At 33.3% G+C, this 20,792-nt stretch overlaps 1 pseudogene; it reads right to left on the reverse strand.

The window, feature by feature from the left end:
* The window catches only part of LOC120149974, a 49,545-nt pseudogene extending 29,386 nt beyond the window's left edge, over nucleotides 1–20,159 (reverse strand).
* Between the last annotated feature and the right edge of the window lie 633 nt (nucleotides 20,160–20,792).

Raw genomic sequence — 20,792 nt, forward strand, 5'->3', positions numbered from 1 at the left:
AGAAGGATTTCCGAGGAAAATGGATGCCCAACTGGGAAGGACCTTATGCTGTCAAGAAAGCCTTTTCTGGGGGAGCTCTAGTCTTAACTGAAATGGATGGATCGGAATTACCCTATCCAGTGAATTCTGACGCTGTTAAGAGGTATTTTGCCTGAAAAAGAAATGAAAAAAGAAAAAGAAAAAATGAAAATGAAAATGAAAATGAAAATGAAAAAATGAAAAAATGAAAATGAAATGAAAAATGAGAAAGAAATGAAAAATGAAAAGGAAAAAAGAAAAAATAGAAAATGGAAGAAAAAAGAAAAGAAAAAATGATGAAAAAAGAAAAAAATAGAGAAAAATAAAAAGGGGGTTCAAGATGAAAATCCGCAAAGGGCGTCTTGAAACCAAATGAGGTCTCAAGTTGAAAACCCACAAAGGGCGACTTGAGTTTTGTTTAAATTCAGAATTCGTGCATGGTGGAGGTTCTGAATTGATTTTAGAAGTGGAAAGAGCTTCTGATATGGATAGTAACAATGACGTTTGGTGATCAGGATTGAGACTAAAGATTAATGGGTCTCGATTAAAATAACCAGGAGAGAAATTGAATGCACATGAGATTCAATACTGGTTTAGAGCATCCAATGATGAGAGATTTAGGAGTTTAGAAGTAGTTTCACACTCTTAAACATCATCACAACTTTGGAGATCCTTTTGAAAGAAGCTACACTCAAGACCTTCTAACGGCGTGCCAGTTCAAAAGCATTTGCATTATTGATATTTGAAGACACCTACTCTTTTGTTCTTTTACTGCTTCCAGTTAAAAGTTTGCCATGTAGTTACCTAAAAATTCTCTGCATTTATATAAATAAAGAGATGTCTTTTCTTATTAATTCCCTTTTTGCGAGCATCTTATTTTGAAAAGTTAAAACATATAGCTTAGCTTGAAGTACATGAGATCATTTTGTATTATTGTGCAAAAGGTTTCGGAAAATGCAGGTATTCTGAAGCTGACAATGGTTTAAACATGTAAGCTTGTGTGGTTACGAGAAAATAAAATCTTGAAGTTCATAGAAAATCTCAAACATGGAATTGAGATTGTTAACTGGGATGAACTTGTCAAATGTTTTGTGCTCAAGACGAAACCGAGTTCCATCAAGATCAAAAGGAGAGGGAGTTCTTTCGAAGAAGAACACGCATTAAATTGCATAACTGCATACATTTTAGACATGAATAGGATCATGACATTCATAATTGTATGATGGCTTAAATATATACAGGTTTCCCAGAGATAGTTTAAGATTGAAGATATTGAAGCATCGAGATGAAGATAACTAGTTTTGAGATCTTGACAAGAATGATGTTTATACAAAAACTGAGCCAAAGTAGATTCACATATCCAATGTCTTCCAGACAATTTTTCACGATGAAGATGGATTTTTAGAAATTTTATCAAATTCTAAATTTTTGAATATAATATTTTCGAGCCTTTGTTCATGATTGATAATGCTTGATTTTCAGGTTTGACCTTCGAAGTAAGTCTGTAACACCCCCAACCCGTATCCGACCCGGATACGAGTCCGAAGTGTCACATTGACTTTTTAAACATTCATTCGTATAAAATAGTGGGTAATTTAAAACTTTGATAACATTTAATTTATTTCAAAGCGTTTACAACAGATATCAGAGTTCATACCATTTATATCTTTAGACTACATGCCAACTACACTCTGTAAATAGTACATACATTTTCTGATCTGACATTTGGTAAGGAAAACTGACCTGTCTTGCTACGCATTACTCTTTACTCTTCTCGAAACCTACGCGTGAAACAATCACACGCTAAGTCGAAGACTTAGTGAGGCATAACGACTTATAATGCACTTTAAAACATATATCGATACATGCATGTTCTTTTCTATCATGTTATAGCAATTCCATGCATTCTTCGTATCATATAAAATCATATCAGATTAATTACAGTAAATACATACAGACACATAATTCATCATTAACAGTTTATCATGTAATCACATACTTTTATTGTTAACCTTTTCAATCAAACACTATACACACACAACATCATATGGTTCACGTAACACATTTCAAACCACTTATAACCCCATCGTATACATATCACATTCAGTATGCTTGTTTAATCACTTTATTAGCCCATGTACACTAGTGAGAACTTAAGGTATGTGAGTACATTGAGGTTGTGCACACATATGCTGTCACCACAGCTCGATCAATGTCCCGAAGGACCAGTCCATAGATTCCGAAGAACCTAGGTAATCAGTCCATATGTCCCGAAGGACATAGGTAAACAGTCCATATGTTCCGAAGAACATAGGTAAACAGTCCATATGTTCCGAAGAACATAGGTAAACAGTCCATATGTTCCGAAGAACATAGGTAACCCTCGACCCTTGGCATGCCAACTATACCCCTAGCTCTCATATCACATAACATGGGCATTATCATTTATAACAGTTCACATTACTTATTCATATTCTTTCTCTTATAACCACATATCTTTTCTTTTCAGTCACGTATCACATGTACGTGTAATCATTGATCTCATAACCACATGTTCCTTCTTTTCTGTCACATACTACATGTATGTGTAAACATATATCTAATATCATATGTTGCATGCAATCACATAGATCTTATCTCATAACATATACTTGTAGTCACATAGCTTCTTTTCATATTCTCATAGGATCACATAGTTCATATCTTATACTTTGTTTTCTCATGTTCACATATATCATGTCATATGGCTCATATCTTTATCATGCAGTCACATAGTTCAGTTTCACATATGTTCATATATATACATTACATAGCACATACTTCTCATAACATTACATTCAAAAGCATGTTAACACATATAATCATGCATACATACAATTCATGTCATTCATATACGTATAATCATATATTCATGCATTCTAACAGAGGAAATAGACTTGTCGCAAGTCTTGTTTCCATTTAGCACCATAAACTAATTAATATGCACTCACCTGGCCTCACTAGTCAATTCCAATCTCTTATCTTTCCCCTTGATCGATCTTACTTGCCAAACGTTCCGGAATTCTTTATGCGTAGAATCTACATAAATGTACATTTCGAGGTAATCATTAGATACCTACACCTTGTAATTGAATACTAGCAACTTAAACGAACTTATTAAACCAATATTAACATTTTTCTTTAGGGGGAATCGGTTCCCTACCATGGGGGTATCGATTCCATCAAGACATTCTGGAATTCTGTCGTTTGAAGGGGTATCGGTTCCCCTTGAATGGGTACCGATTCCCCTTGCCCAGAAATCATATTTTCAACCCGAAAATTACTTCATTTCCACTCAAACCCTTCATATATCATCCCCTTTTCATTCTTAACTCTAGTATACATACTTAAACCAATCTATATTCATTTATTTCATCTTAAACCTCAAAATCCTATCTTCCATATGAGATTCAAAAATCATACCAAATTTTCAATGTGTTCTAATTCCAATTCTAACACTCCAAATCTCTTAATTTAACCATTGACAAGTCAAATTTAACTTCAAATTCTACTTATCAATTCCTTTCCAAAATTTCATATAAAAACTCCAAATCTTTAATCTCTCTTAACCTCTCCATCATTTGTTTTTAAGATGATTTAAGCTTTCCTTAAGCTTAGTTATCATCTAATAATCAAAACCCAACCTTAAAATCAACAATTCATTTACAAACAAAGAACTTACCTTTTGAAGCTAGCCCCATGTGAAGAAGAGAAGGCAAGAAGAAGAAAGCTTCCAGATAGCTCTCTTCCCACGCGTATATAATTCCTTAAATGATCAAATGACCATTTTACCCTTTATTTCCTTTAACAATTACAAAATAACCTTCATCATATGCATCTAATAATCATAGAGCTATTTCATTCTTCTATTTTAGTCATCAAATTATGAAACTTTACAATTTGATCACTAACCCGGTATTGAGGATGTTACAAATCTCCCCTCCTTATAAGAAAATTCGTCCTCGAATTTTCACTGCACATCTTAATAGGAACATATCTTCTAATGTTCTTATGTTGCTTCCCTGGCTTATTCTTTCTTGTCATCATCAGAAACTTACTTTTCAATCCCTTAGTTTTTCGACTATCTTTTTCGTTTATACCTTCATCTTCTGTTGTTTATCATATAAGCAATAACCAGTAATACCAATCCATTGTTGTCTTTTCTCTCATTCGATTATGCATTTTTCCTTTGATCTTTCTAAAATTCAATATAATGTCACTCATCACGTTGACAATAACATTCATCTCATCACTCTATATCAAAACTGTCCTCTGTACTTCCATATTTATCGTATCTGATTCTTTTAAATCAATCCCTTTCATTTCTTATACTTGTATTTTCCTTCCTGAAGGTTCCATGCAAATACTTATCTCTGTTTCTACATCATAGCTATCTGCTCAGAATATACAATTATATTCAAATTCATATCATAATCAATTAACTCCACTATATCTTTCCTCCAATCTTATAACTCTAGCACCTTTACTCTGACAGCTAGATAATAACTTTGGTTCAGTCTAGGGCACAAGCCCTCTTATACCAATCATATACATTCTTTCCAATCTAAATTATCTTAACATTCGCTTACTCAACTTATCAATTTCACCTCTATTCTCATACATCCTGAAATTTCTTTTACTCAAACTCAACATTCTGACTTCCTGTGTCCTATAATCTGATCATCGATATACATATTCTCAAACTCTTCTTATCAATCCTCAGCTTTACTTAAATATACAAATTCTTACTTCCTTTTCCTTTACTATACCACATTACTATGATCCAAATATGCAACTGTATCCAGATCCATTACGGATTTGGTTCTCATATCCTGACAATATCTTATAATCTTATAATTCCAGTACATTCCCATCGCATATTCTCGTTAGCTAACACTAACTTTTCCGTCTTAACTGCAAACCCTTATCATATAAACGCTCTTGCTTATACACAATGTTATTCCTTCATTTTGAACTTATAAGCTCTGACTTATACATCTTATACACTTGTCACTGATGCACTTATCCTTAAGTTCTTCTATACGTACTCATCACGTCCTTAGATCTTTTTAACATTCTTATGGTGACACCCGTTCACCATATTCTATCTTATCCACATAATAACTCTATATCGTTTTTCCAATTTCAAACGATGAAAACTTTCTATCATTATTCAGATATGATTTCAGCTTTCTGAAATCAACTTTTGATCTTACTAGGCATTTCCTGAGGTGTACGCTCTTCATCCTGCCTGGCCAGGGCAAGTGAATAGCTATCACAATCAGGAATATCACCTTTCACTTACTTTGAAATTATTACGATCGGATTTCTACTGTATTAAACTATTCTTATTCTATTAGCAAGACAACATACTCCTTACACAATCAGATCATAAATTTTTCAATCTATGTTGGCATGTACACCTTTTATGACACTTTGGACTTCGGTTTATGCCGAGAATCGGCTAAACCTTGGCTCTGATACCATTAAATGTAACACCCCCAACCCGTATCCGACCCGGATACGAGTCCGAAGTGTCACATTGACTTTTTAAACATTCATTCGTATAAAATAGTGGGTAATTTAAAACTTTGATAACATTTAATTTATTTCAAAGCGTTTACAACAGATATCAGAGTTCATACCATTTATATCTTTAGACTACATGCCAACTACACTCTGTAAACAGTACATACATTTTCTGATCTGACATTTGGTAAGGAAAACTGACCTGTCTTGCTACGCATTACTCTTTACTCTTCTCGAAACCTACGCGTGAAACAATCACACGCTAAGTCGAAGACTTAGTGAGGCATAACGACTTATAATGCACTTTAAAACATATATCGATACATGCATGTTCTTTTCTATCATGTTATAGCAATTCCATGCATTCTTCGTATCATATAAAATCATATCAGATTAATTACAGTAAATACATACAGACACATAATTCATCATTAACAGTTTATCATGTAATCACATACTTTTATTGTTAACCTTTTCAATCAAACACTATACACACACAACATCATATGGTTCACGTAACACATTTCAAACCACTTATAACCCCATCGTATACATATCACATTCAGTATGCTTGTTTAATCACTTTATTAGCCCATGTACACTAGTGAGAACTTAAGGTATGTGAGTACATTGAGGTTGTGCACACATATGCTGTCACCACAGCTCGATCAATGTCCCGAAGGACCAGTCCATAGATTCCGAAGAACCTAGGTAATCAGTCCATATGTCCCGAAGGACATAGGTAAACAGTCCATATGTTCCGAAGAACATAGGTAAACAGTCCATATGTTCCGAAGAACATAGGTAAACAGTCCATATGTTCCGAAGAACATAGGTAACCCTCGACCCTTGGCATGCCAACTATACCCCTAGCTCTCATATCACATAACATGGGCATTATCATTTATAACAGTTCACATTACTTATTCATATTCTTTCTCTTATAACCACATATCTTTTCTTTTCAGTCACGTATCACATGTACGTGTAATCATTGATCTCATAACCACATGTTCCTTCTTTTCTGTCACATACTACATGTATGTGTAAACATATATCTAATATCATATGTTGCATGCAATCACATAGATCTTATCTCATAACATATACTTGTAGTCACATAGCTTCTTTTCATATTCTCATAGGATCACATAGTTCATATCTTATACTTTGTTTTCTCATGTTCACATATATCATGTCATATGGCTCATATCTTTATCATGCAGTCACATAGTTCAGTTTCACATATGTTCATATATACATTACATAGCACATACTTCTCATAACATTACATTCAAAAGCATGTTAACACATATAATCATGCATACATACAATTCATGTCATTCATATACGTATAATCATATATTCATGCATTCTAACAGAGGAAATAGACTTGTCGCAAGTCTTGTTTCCATTTAGCACCATAAACTAATTAATATGCACTCACCTGGCCTCACTAGTCAATTCCAATCTCTTATCTTTCCCCTTGATCGATCTTACTTGCCAAACGTTCCGGAATTCTTTATGCGTAGAATCTACATAAATGTACATTTCGAGGTAATCATTAGATACCTACACCTTGTAATTGAATACTAGCAACTTAAACGAACTTATTAAACCAATATTAACATTTTTCTTTAGGGGGAATCGGTTCCCTACCATGGGGGTATCGATTCCATCAAGATATTCTGGAATTCTGTCGTTTGAAGGGGTATCGGTTCCCCTTGAATGGGTACCGATTCCCCTTGCCCAGAAATCATATTTTCAACCCGAAAATTACTTCATTTCCACTCAAACCCTTCATATATCATCCCCTTTTCATTCTTAACTCTAGTATACATACTTAAACCAATCTATATTCATTTATTTCATCTTAAACCTCAAAATCCTATCTTCCATATGAGATTCAAAAATCATACCAAATTTTCAATGTGTTCTAATTCCAATTCTAACACTCCAAATCTCTTAATTTAACCATTGACAAGTCAAATTTAACTTCAAATTCTACTTATCAATTCCTTTCCAAAATTTCATATAAAAACTCCAAATCTTTAATCTCTCTTAACCTCTCCATCATTTGTTTTTAAGATGATTTAAGCTTTCCTTAAGCTTAGTTATCATCTAATAATCAAAACCCAACCTTAAAATCAACAATTCATTTACAAACAAAGAACTTACCTTTTGAAGCTAGCCCCACGTGAAGAAGAGAAGGCAAGAAGAAGAAAGCTTCCAGATAGCTCTCTTCCCACGTGTATATAATTCCTTAAATGATCAAATGACCATTTTACCCTTTATTTCCTTTAACAATTACAAAATAACCTTCATCATATGCATCTAATAATCATAGAGCTATTTCATTCTTCTATTTTAGTCATCAAATTATGAAACTTTACAATTTGATCACTAACCCGGTATTGAGGATGTTACAAAGTCAATCTTAAGCCTTCACGGAAGAGTAGTGAAGCAAATTCATTTTATGAAGATCGAGTCCTATACTCTCTGAAGGAATAGGGAGCGGACCCGTTTGTTGAAGATTGTTCGAGTCCTATACTTTCTGAAGGAATAGAGAGCGGACCCGTTTTATGAAGATTGTTCGAGTTCTATACTCTCTAAAGGAATAGAGAGCGGACCCGTTTGTTGAAGATTGTTTGAGTTCTATACTCTCTGAAGGAATAGAGAGCGGACCCGTTTTATGAAGATTGTTCGAGTTCTATACTCTCTGAAGAAATATAGAGCGGACCCGTTTGTTGAAAATTGTTCGAGTCTTATACTCTCTCAAGAAATAGAGAGCGGACCCGTTTGTTGAAGATTGTTCGAGTCTTATACTCTCTGAAGGAATATAGAGCGGACCCGTTTGTTGAAGATTGTTTGAGTTCTATACTCTCTGAAGGAATAGAGAGCAGACTCGTTTTATGAAGATTGTTCGAGTTCTATACTCTCTGAAGAAATAGAGAGCGGACCCGTTTGTTGAAAATTGTTCGAGTCTTATACTCTCTCAAGAAATAGAGAGCGGACCCGTTTGTTGAAGATTGTTCAAGTTTTATACTCTCTGAAAGAATAGAGAGCGGACTCGTCTTCCGAAGATTTTTTCAATTCTGACTTATTATGAAGTCACAGTGGCACAGATTTCCTATGAAGAGATGGATCGTCTTCGGACCTTGTGTCTTTATTCTTTGCCCTACTGTTATAGTACAACATTGGACAAAGAGAGGCAGCTGTAGACACGTCTTTTCGTCCGAAGATTTTTGCTATTATCTTATAATTTTATTTTGATTATGTTATGTTATTTGTTGATAATTATATAGTAATATAATAGTTTAGAGAGATAATAAAATATAGTATAGTGTCAGTTTTGAATTCTTTTTTTTAAATACATATATATCATATTATTATTAACTGTAGTATTATTCATTTGTCACATATTATTTGATTGTAGGCTCAACTGAATTGTAGCCAAATTCAAGGTGGAAATGGGCGATCCATCCAGATAGCAGTCCAGAAGATTAGAACCCGAGAAGAACTTGTAACCCGTTAGGGTTTATGGAAGTATTACCAGGCGCCGCCTAAGGAACAACCAATGAATCAGAATGGTGATCTGATGTTCCAGCTATGCACACATGAGACGCACGCTTGAAAAAATTGCCTCGGTGTACCTGCAAATGGGGGTTTCTTCTAGCAGTTAAAAACTGTAAATGGATTTTTAATTTAGAATTGACTACTATCTAGGGGTTTTTGGAGGAGGTTACACAACAACAAAAAAAGAAAAAAAAAGAGCAAGAAGATTACGGAGACAGAACGAAAGGGAAAGAGGGGAATTTGTAAAAGTTTATGGTTCAACATTTTGAAAGCAATAAAAATGAAACAATTTTTTCCTTTGATTTCACGGTTCTATTCAAAGGAAAGCGCCAATCATTCAAAAGGGGCAATAGCATTTTTTTCAAACGAAAACAACCATAAACAGAAAGCATTATCAAAGTTATTTCATTTACTTTCTAGTAACTATTCATATGTGTGTGGTATAAGTTTTAAAAAATAAGGGTCAGAAGCTTACCGATTTGGGTCATTGGGATTAACACTGAATCATTGATATTTGTTCGGGAAACCTTGTATGTGGGTTTAATTGTTAGTTTCTAGATCCAGATTTTAAAATAGAAGAGTAAGGTTAAAAGAAAGTCTTGGTCTAACTCACCTTGATATTGTTTGGGTCTTCACCGGAGTAGAAATTTTGGTCTTGTTAGGTCGCCGTAGAGGTAGAAGTCACCGTTGAGGGTGGTCATCGGAGAGGTTTTCTTAACCGGTGAGAGTTGGGGGCTATCAAGATTTTTGGCTGGTGGCTATGATGGTTGAGAGTTTGATTGAGCGTGGGTAAGGGAGAAGCAGAGGAGAAGCCATGTGTTCTGTAAAGGCAAAGTTTGCATGTGAGGTGAGAGAGATAGTTGGGTAAAATGATATCAGGGTTTAATTTTTTTCCCTTTTCTTTACCCTACATATGAGTTCATCGAAACGACAATGCTTAGCCTTAGGTGAACCCGTGTCTGGTAAGTGGAGGAATTATGCGCATAATCATTTATCATTTGGCATGTTGTGTTTTGATCCTTAAATCAGTCTTTTACAATTTAAAATTTAGCCTTCATGTTTTAAGCGACTTTCTTTTTAGTCCTCAATTGTTGTTACCCTCATTGTATGATTGTTTTCATATTTAACCTGTAACTTTGTTACTTGATAATTTAACCCCATAACCAACATGTTTAATTTACTGATAGACTTGAACTTTGTATGCCTAGTTTTAATAGTTGTTGTTTTTAAATTCAATGGTAGTACAGGACTGTAACACCCCCAACCCGTATCCGACCAGGATACGAGTCTGAAGTGTCACATTGACTTTTCAAAAATTTATTCGTATAAAATAGTGAGTAATTTAAAAACTTTTATAACATTTAAATTATTCAAAATATTTACAAAATTATTCAGAGCTTATACAATATATTCTTTTGATTACATGCCAACTAGAACTTTATATACAAAAATACATATTATTCACCTCTCTTCTGATCTAACATTCGGTAAGGAGAATTGACCTGTCTTGTTCCTCTTTACTTTTCTTTTCGCTTTCCAAACCTACGTGTGAAACAATCACACGCTAAGTCGATGACTTAGTGAGGCATATAAAACATATAATATTTCATATAACATAAAGCATACATAAACATATACCATCATTATCATAATCTCTATCATTATCATTAAGAAACACACATAACATCATATGGTTCATGTAACACATTTCAAACCACTTACCTTTGATAACCATTTATAAACCCATCGTATACATATCACATTCAGTATGCTTGTTTAATCACTTTATTAGCCCATGTACACTAGTGAGAACTTAAGGTATGTGAGTACATTGAGGTTGTGCACACATATGCTGTCACCACAGCTCGATCAATGTCCCGAAAGACTAGTCCATAGATTCCGAAGAACCTAGGTAATCAGTTCATATGTCCCGAAGAACATAGGTAAACAGTCCATATGTCCCGAAGAACATAGGTAAACAGTTCATATGTCCCGAAAAATATAGGTAAACAGTCCATATATCCCGAAGAACATAGGTAAACAGTCCATATGTCCCGAAGAACATAAGTAAACCCTCGACCCTTGGCATGCCAACTATACCCCTAGCTCTCATATCACATAACATGGGCATTATCATTTATAACAGTTCACATTACTTATTCATATTCTTTCTCTTATAAACATATATCTTTTCTTTTCAGTCACGTATCACATGTACGTGTAATCATTGATCTCATAATCACATGTTCCTTCTCTTCTGTCACATACCACATGTATGTGTAAACATATATCTAATATCATATGTTGCATGTAATCACATAGATCGTATCATATAGCTTCTTTCACATATACATGTAATCACTTAGTCTATTTTCATGTAATTCTTTTCACTTCTCATATGATTTTATATTCATATCTCACATAGCTCATATCATCTTGCATTGTTTCATATAAACAAAGATGTCATATCTTGTTCGCATATATTTTCTATATAACTCATATATCTCATAGTTCTTTCACATAGCTCACTATCATATTTTCATATCATATATCTTATAATATATTCTTATATCATCATTTGTTTCCTTTCTACCTATTCATAATCACATAACATAAACAATACATATCATTATCTTTAGTCATGCATACATACAATCAATGTAATATAGATAATCACATATAATTATAACAACACATAATCATGTCCATGACTTCATGCATATTACTCTAGGAAATAGACTCATCGCAAGTCTTATTTCCATTAAACACTACATATCACTAGTATGCACTCACCTTGGCCTCACTAGTCAATTCCAATCTCTTATCTTTCCCTTGATCGATCTTACTTGTCAAATGTTCCGGAATTGCTTTACGTGCAGAATCTACATAAATGTACATTTTGAGGCAATCATTAGATACCTACACCTTGTAATTGGATACTAGCAACTTAAACAAACTTATTAAACCAATATTCACATTTTTCCTTTAGGGGGTATCGACTCCCTACTGGGGGTATCGATACCCTCATGACATTCTGGAATTCTGTCATTTGAGAGGGTATCGGTACCCGTTTGAATGGGTACCGATTCCCCCTAACCCAGAAATCATTTTTCAGCACGAAAATTATTTCATTTCCTCTCAAACACTTCATATATCATCCCCTTTTTCATTCTTAACTCTAGTACACATACTTAAACCAATCTATATTCATTTATTTCATCTTAAACCTCAAAATCCTATCTTCCATATGTAATTCAATAATTACATCAATTTTGCAATATGTTTCCAATTCTATTACTTCATATCTCTTACTTAGATTGATAACAAGTCAAATCCAACTTTCAATTCTTGTTATGAACTCTATTCCCATATTTCATTCAAGAACCTCTAATCTTTAATCTTCTCTATCTCCTTTATCTTTTGATCTTAAGATAACTTAAGCTTTCCTTAAGCTTAGTTATCATCTAATGATCAAAACCCAATCTTAAACTTAACAAATAATTAACTAAGTAGAAGACTCACCTTTGAGCTTGGAGATACGGGAGGAGAGGAAGAAGAAGAAAAAAAGAGAATTTCTGGAGAAATCTCTCAATCTTATCCCATATATATCATTATCTTATCTTTCCAAGTCAAATGACCACTTTGCCCTTAAAATCCTTTAATAATTACTAACAACTTTTAGGATTTATTTTTAGATAAATCATTGAACTAATTCATTCTTCTACTTTAATCACCAAATTCTAAAACTTTACAATTAAGTCACTAACCCATAGTTTGGGATGTTACAACTCTCCCCTCCTTATAAGAAAATTCATCCTTGAATTTTCACTGCACATTTTGATAAGAACATATCTTCTAATGTTCTTATGTTGCTTCCCTGACTTATTCTTTCTTGTCATCATCAGACACTTACTTTTCAATCCTTTAGTTTTCCGACTATCTTTTTCGTTTATACATTCATCTTTTGTTGCTTATCATATAAACAATAACCAGTAATATCAATCCATTGTTTTCTTTTCTCTCATTCAATTATGCATTTTTCCTTTGACCTTTCTAAAATTCATATAATGTTACTTATCCTGTAGACAGTAACATCAATTCTTATCACTAAAAATCAAAAATCAATCCATTGATTTCTTTCCTCATTTTCTAATTAATTCACCACAATCCAAACTTTTACTCATTCTTTCATCCTTTTCTGTATTACGATACACATAACCTCTTCATATAACCTTACATACTTTTCTTACTTCTAATCAAACTTACAATTTGCACTTCCTTATAACCCTTTATCATATTTAATCCTTTAAACACCATCTTTTCATTTCTTTATCCATTTATCCTTTTATTATCAAAATCTTCTTATATACAAATCCTATCTTTATCACCTCTTTATAACATTAATAACCAACTTCACTTATACATAACCTCATTCTTTACTATCTCTTATAATTGTATTTTCCTTCATCAGCTTCTAATCCTTTAACTTAATATACTCCAACTTCCTAACTCTGTTAATCAACATCGATTTTTTGAATCTAAAGCGAAAACCTTCATCTAACCATTCTCATACATTCTTTGCAATTGGAATTATTTCAACAATTACCAAATCTCAATACTCATCTCACCCTTTTATAATACTTTTCCCGCTTCAATTTTCATAACTCTAACAGAACTTTTAATCTAATTCACAAAGGTTGTCTTTAACCTTGGTTTATTATCAATTAAATCATTGTTTAATCTTTCAGTACCAGACCATACTAATTGAGTCTGTCTGACTCTCTTTGATAGTACTGAACTCTATGAAGCACCAATTCTCTTAATCATATCCACACTCTTACTTATACCCAATATTATCCCTTCGTTTCAAACTCATAAGCTCTGGCTTCATATACCTTATACACTTGTCACTGATACACTTATCCTTGAACTCTTTTACAAATTCTCACTAATTCATTTAATCTTTTAACATCCTTATGGTGATACTCATTCACCATATTCCATCTTATCCATATAATAACAAACTTTTCAATTTAATTTCTCCATTATGGAGAAATGAACATCTTCTAGCATTATCTTCATATCATTTATCCAAAGGTCTGTAACAACAGAGCCTTCCTCAAATTCACCCTTGAGCTCAGGTGCTCATAACACTTTTAACTATTTCGATACATTCATTCTATGAGTTAACGAAGTATACAATTGAAAACACATTGGAATATCATTCAACATCATGAATCATTCTCTAATCTTATACAGACATTCCCTGAGGTTTTCGCTATTCTCCCTGCCTGGCCAGGGCAGGTGAATGCTATTACCTTCAGGTCTATCGTCTTGTATTTCAGTTTAGAAACTCTCATATCATTTCTTCTATCGCATATCACGTGTGCATATGATCATCCAATTCATATCATATAACATGTCATTTGCATATGTTCACATATCATCTATCATATCATATAAACATATATATATCTCATAAATCATTCTCAGTATTCACTTATCTTATATAACATAACAATTTAACTCTATTAACAAGACAGCACACTCCTTACCCTATCAGATCAGAAAATGTTTTCACTTTGTGTTGCCATGTACACTTTTTAAAACACTTTCGACTTCGTTTTTAGCCTAGAATCGGCTAAACCGTAGCTCTGATACCATTAAATATAACATCCCCAACCCGTATCCGACCAGGATACGAGTCTGAAGTGTCACATTGACTTTTCAAAAATTTATTCGTATAAAATAGTGAGTAATTTAAAAACTTTTATAACATTTAAATTATTCAAAACATTTACAAAATTATTCAGAGCTTATACAATATATTCTTTTGATTACATGCCAACTAGAACTTTATATACAAAAATACATATTATTCACCTCTCTTCTGATCTGACATTCGGTAAGGAGAACTGACCTGTCTTGTTCCTCTTTACTTTTCTTTTCGCTTTCCAAACCTACGTGTGAAACAATCACACGCTAAGTCGATGACTTAGTGAGGCATATAAAACATATAATATTTCATATAACATAAAGCATACATAAACATATACCATCATTATCATAATCTCTATCATTATCATTAAGAAACACACATAACATCATATGGTTCATGTAACACATTTCAAACCACTTACCTTTGATAACCATTTATAAACCCATCGTACACATATCACATTCAGTATGCTTGTTTAATCACTTTATTACATGTACACTAGTGAGAACTTAAGGTATGTGAGTACATTGAGGTTGTGCACACATATGCTGTCACCACATCTCGATCAATGTCCCGAAGGACCAGTCCATAGATTCCGAAAAACCTAGGTAATCAGTCCATATGTCCCGAAGAACATAGGTAAACAGTCCATATGTCCCGAAGAATATAGGTAAACCCTCGACCCTTGGCATGCCAACTATACCCCTAGCTCTCATATCACATAACATGGGCATTATCATTTATAACAGTTCACATTACTTATTCATATTCTTTCTCTTATAAACACATATCTTTTCTTTTCAGTCACGTATCACATGTACGTGTAATCATTGATCTCATAATCACATGTTCATTCTCTTCTGTCACATACCACATGTATGTGTAAACATATATCTAATATCATATGTTGCATGTAATCACATAGATCGTATCATATAGCTTCTTTCACATATACATGTAATCACTTAGTCTATTTTCATGTAATTCTTTTCACTTCTCATATGATTTTATATTCATATCTCACATAGCTCATATCATCTTGCATTGTTTCATATAAATATAGATGTCATATCTTGTTCGCATATATTTTCTATATAACTCATATATCTCATAGTTCTTTCACATAGCTCACTATCATATTTTCATATCATATATCTTATAATAGATTCTTATATCATCATTTGTTTCCTTTCTACCTATTCATAATCACATAACATATACAAAGCATATCATTATCTTTAGTCATGCATACATACAATCAATGTAATACATATAATCACATATAATTATAACAACACATAATCATGTCCATGACTTCATGCATATTACTCTAGGAAATAGACTCGTCGCAAGTCTTATTTCCATTAAACACTACATATCACTAGTATGCACTCACCTTTGCCTCACTAGTCAATTCCAATCTCTTATCTTTCCCTTGATCGATCTTACTTGTCAAATGTTCCGGAATTGCTTTACGCGCAGAATCTACATAAATGTACATTTTGAGGCAATCATTAGATACCTACACCTTGTAATTGGATACTAGCAACTTAAACAAACTTATTAAACCAATATTCACATTTTTCCTTTAGGGGGGTATCGATTCCCTACTGGGGGTATCGATACCCTCATGACATTCTGGAATTCTGTCGTTTGAGAGGGTATCGGTACCCCTTTGAATGGGTACCGATTCCCCCTAACCCAGAAATCATTTTTCAACACGAAAATTACTTCATTTCCTCTCAAACACTTCATATATCATCCCCTTTTTCAATCTTAACTCTAGTGCACATACTTAAACCAATCTATATTCATTTATTTCATCTTAAACCTCAAAATCCTATCTTCCATATGTAATTCAATAATTACATCAATTTTGCAATATGTTTCCAATTCTATTACTTCATATCTCTTACTTAGATTGATAACAAGTCAAATCCAACTTTCAATTCTTGTTATGAACTCTATTCCCATATTTCATTCAAGAACCTCTAATCTTTAATCTTCTCTATCTCATTTATCTTTTGATCTTAAGATAACTTAAGCTTTCCTTAAGCTTAGTTATCATCTAATGATCAAAACCCAATCTTAAACTTAACAAATAATTAACTAAGTAGAAGACTCACCTTTGAGCTTGGAGATACGGGAGGAGAGGAAGAAGAAGACGAAAAGAGAGTTTCTGGAGAAATCTCTCAATCTTATCCCATATATATCATTATCTTATCTTTCCAAGTCAAATGACCACTTTGCCCTTAAAATCCTTTAATAATTACTAATAACTTTTAGGATTTATTTTCAGATAAATCATTGAACTAATTCATTCTTCTACTTTAATCATCAAATTCTGAAACTTTACAATTAAGTCACTAACCCATAGTTTGGAATGTTACAAGGACACTTATAGGCATGTATTATATACAATATATTTTGTTTGGTTCATAATTGTGGGTGTTTATATTTTTATGTACGTGAAATGTTCATTTTCTTGTATGTATGTATGCACCACGTCATTAAACTGTAATTTCAGCATTAATGTTCTTGTACATTGCCATCAATGAGATAAAACTTTAATTATTAATTGTTTTAAAGTGATAATCATTCTTCATATGTTATGTTAATGTGATACTAATAGAGGTGTAGGTTTAATCATTTTAGAATATTGAAAATTTACTAACATGTTTATAAAATAGATAGGTATATATTAATATTAACATGTGCATGTATGCTTTTCAATTTTTATTTTTTTAATTCAAGCATTTATTCAAATATACGACATTTTTTAAATTTTAATTTTGGCATGACATTCTTTTTTTTGCACGATTCGCATGGTAACCTCATTTGCATAACTCGACATAATACATATTGGATTAAGGGTAATACACTTTTAATTTAAAATTGTTTTAAGTGGGTTGTCATACGCATTTGAGATCCGCTTTTAATGATTTTAAAATAAAAGTGTATCCCGAAAGTGAAACTTAAAAATCGATTCTTCACCTAAAATTTGGGAACGAAAGAAAAGGAAGTGTTCGTTTATTTAAATTTATCGAGAAAATATTGTTATAGCCTTTAAGATCTGGTCTCAATATTTGTAAATAATCAAACACTCTTTATCTTTCTAAAACGACTTGGTAATTTTAATTTAATTTATTTGAGTGCTTTTAAATGTCTTTTTAAATTTACATCTTTGTTTTATGGGATCAAAAATTAAATTAAATTCGAATTTGTAAAGTTTATTGCAAAGACATTAATTAATCGACTAGGTACCGTTTTAGGGCGTTGTGGGGGTGCTAATCATTCCCTGCACATAACCGACTCTCGAACTCGGATTTTGGTAACGCAGACCTTAATTTGTTGTTTTAATTAAAATTATTATTTTTTAAAATAACAAACATTTTTGGGTGCCCAATCACACCCTAATCAAAGATTGATGGCGACTCTTTGAACCGTATTTTTTTCGATCGTAAAGGAAATCCAAAATTTTCGAAACGAGAGGTCTTTTAAATCGTATTTTTTTAAATTAAAAAGAGGATAATTAAGAATTAATGTGGTTTTCAAAATCTCACTTTTAAGGAAAAATTGTTTCGACATCTTCCATGACCATAAAAATCCGTATCGGCATAACTATTCCAATAGTTAATTTCTTTAACTATATCGATCAAATATCAACATGATTTTTTCAAGAAAAAAACACTTCAACATTTTAATTAATGATATTATTAAATTATTTCATAAAAAATATATTATAAAATTAAGTAGAGATCAATTATCAAAAATTAAAACACATAGATTAACTCTAGAATTTAAGCACGGTACAATGTACCAAAAAGAAATTAATCACGGTATAAGGATCAAAATTATAATTTAATTAATTTTTCAATTGAATCCTTAGAATATTAATATGATATCAAACAATTCTTTTTTAAACGTTAGATGCAATTAAACTGAAAAAACGAAATATAAATTACTCAAAATTAAGCAAAGATGAAGATGAACGTACCATGTAAGGCGTATGACAAGCTACCACAAGGCATATGTTCCGAAACAACAAGCTTCTCCTCTTTTTTAAAATGGAATGCCGACGGCGTCAAAACGTTTGGGTGCTTGAATTCTCCGAATCGTTTCATCTCAACTTCGAATTCGTCTTTCCCCAACTTATTCATCTCCCTAGTCTTCTTCACTACCACATCCAATTCGTTACCGAGCACGGCCTTATATGTCAAGCCTAACCGGCCGTTTCCGAGCACCTCCGCATCCGCCTTCATCAAATCTTCAAACCCAAAAGCGTCATTTTCATCGTTCAACATTGTCAAATCATCCATCTTATTCTTGTTCCCTTTTTGTGATGACCCTCGTTTGATCTTTAAGCTCAAATTGTTCGAACTGTTTTTCCGACTCGACTTTATTGATGTCTGTCGAATCGAGCTGAATACGACGTGAACATTTCTTAGAATATCCCTAGAATTACTTAAGTTCCTCAAGTCATCATCCTTTTCCTTCTTCATTGAAGTAATGCAGATGATACCGAAAAAGAACACGATGACAAGAGTTACGGAAGTGACAATTAAGGTGGCGGTGGAAGGCGAAGTTGATTTATCTAAAAGTGGATGGTGAATGCGGCGTTTTTTAAGTTGTTCCCTGCAAAGCCTAATGTTTCCTTCGAATGTCGAAGCGTTGAACTTGGACATACTTTCCGGGGTGTTCCCTTCGTGTTGATTATCCTTTAAGTCAAGTGATTTAAGCACATCCGGGTATTTCAACTCCGGGATTTTTCCGGAAAACTGATTCCCTTCTAAATGCAATTCCACAAGGTGGGATAGTTGCATCAATGAGCTTGGGATTTTCCCATCGATCCGAAATACATATCCGGTATCATGCCGGTGAACTGATCTTTCCATTAGTAAATAGCCTTTAAACCCTTGAGTTTATTGAACTCGGGGATCGGTCCGTTGAAGGCATTCTTCACCAGACGGATGGTTCTCAAGCGACGAAGCTGAGACAATCCTTCGACATCGATCGAACCCGAGAGACCGAGGTTCGCCAAATGGAGACCGGTGATGGTTTCACCTTCGCACATGACGCCAACCCACTTTATCCGACAAGGTGACGAGTTTGGGATCCAATTCTTCAACCTCGAATCGCCGTTCTTCAACGATTTCTTGAACTTGAGGACGACGGAAATGGCGCCGGGATGAGAGAAACAAAGGGTGGGGAGAAGAGAAAGAGAAAGAGTGAGAAGAACCAAAACAAGGGAACCAACAGCGGCGGCCGCGGCGGACATTGGTGGAACCGAAGGGAGAAATTACGAAAGAAAGCTTCTATTCGAAATGATTATTGGTGCTGCAGCTCCTGGCAATGGCGATGGCGATGGATCGTGGGATTTTGTGATGAGGGTTTGATTCGTTTCGTTGCCTGTGCCGATGGCTTTGAGTTGCGTTGGAGGCTAATAATAGTGATTCCGGTGGTGGTTGCGACGTCGATGGCTGGTTTTAGCTATTAACGGCGGTGTCGGCTTTAAGTATATAACGAAACTTCACTTATATTTCGGACAAGGTTATTACAAGCAAACGTATCTAACAAAGGGTTAATTACATTATAGTCCTTAATTTTGAATTTAATTCTTTTGAAAATAACTATTTAATTTAAGCCATTTTGAAATATTTTTTTTAGTTTTGATCCTTCCAAAATTTTATAAATTTATGTAAGTCCCTCCTATGCTATCTGACCACATAACTTTCTTGGCATTAATCATAAAGTGTTTTACTATTTATTTTAAATACTGTTATTTTTACCTCAAAACATAAACATCTAAAATACAAACACCTCTACCTCAACAACAATAATAACTAATGTAAATATGTATCTTTCTATTTTTTTGTAATTCTTCAATTTCTTCGTCTAATTCGAACACAAA

This window comes from Hibiscus syriacus, unplaced genomic scaffold (assembly GCF_006381635.1).
Source record: "Hibiscus syriacus cultivar Baekdansim isolate YM2019G1 unplaced genomic scaffold, ASM638163v2 tig00111013_pilon, whole genome shotgun sequence".
NCBI classification, from domain to species: domain Eukaryota; kingdom Viridiplantae; phylum Streptophyta; class Magnoliopsida; order Malvales; family Malvaceae; genus Hibiscus; species Hibiscus syriacus.